Source organism: Gavialis gangeticus, unplaced genomic scaffold, assembly GCF_001723915.1.
Source record: "Gavialis gangeticus isolate Ggan-Ray unplaced genomic scaffold, GavGan_comp1, whole genome shotgun sequence".
In the NCBI taxonomy this organism is placed as follows: domain Eukaryota; kingdom Metazoa; phylum Chordata; order Crocodylia; family Gavialidae; genus Gavialis; species Gavialis gangeticus.
The window spans coordinates 1,708,121-1,708,406 of record NW_017728991.1 but is presented as its reverse complement, the minus strand read 5'-3'; positions in this window follow the sequence as shown (position 1 = coordinate 1,708,406).

Here is a 286-nt window from a genome sequence, read left to right as displayed (position 1 = left end):
CTTTTCCCCGCACGCCTCTCCGAAATAGCCGGGCCGGGCCGGGCCGGAGGCTCTGCGTCCCCTGGCAGGTGCCCAGCTCGCAGCCTCGCGGGGCCCCAGGCCTGGCGCCGCAGGTGGCGGTGGCCTCCCGGGAGCCTGCGGGTCCCATCCCGCGGCCGGGCGGAGCAGGCCTGGCCAAACCTGTCCGGCCTGTCTGCAAACGGGGGCGGCCCCGCAGGAGCGGCGCTGGAAGGGGCCCGGGGCAGGGGCTGCAGGGGGAGACCCCAGGAGCAGGGGCACGAGCCGG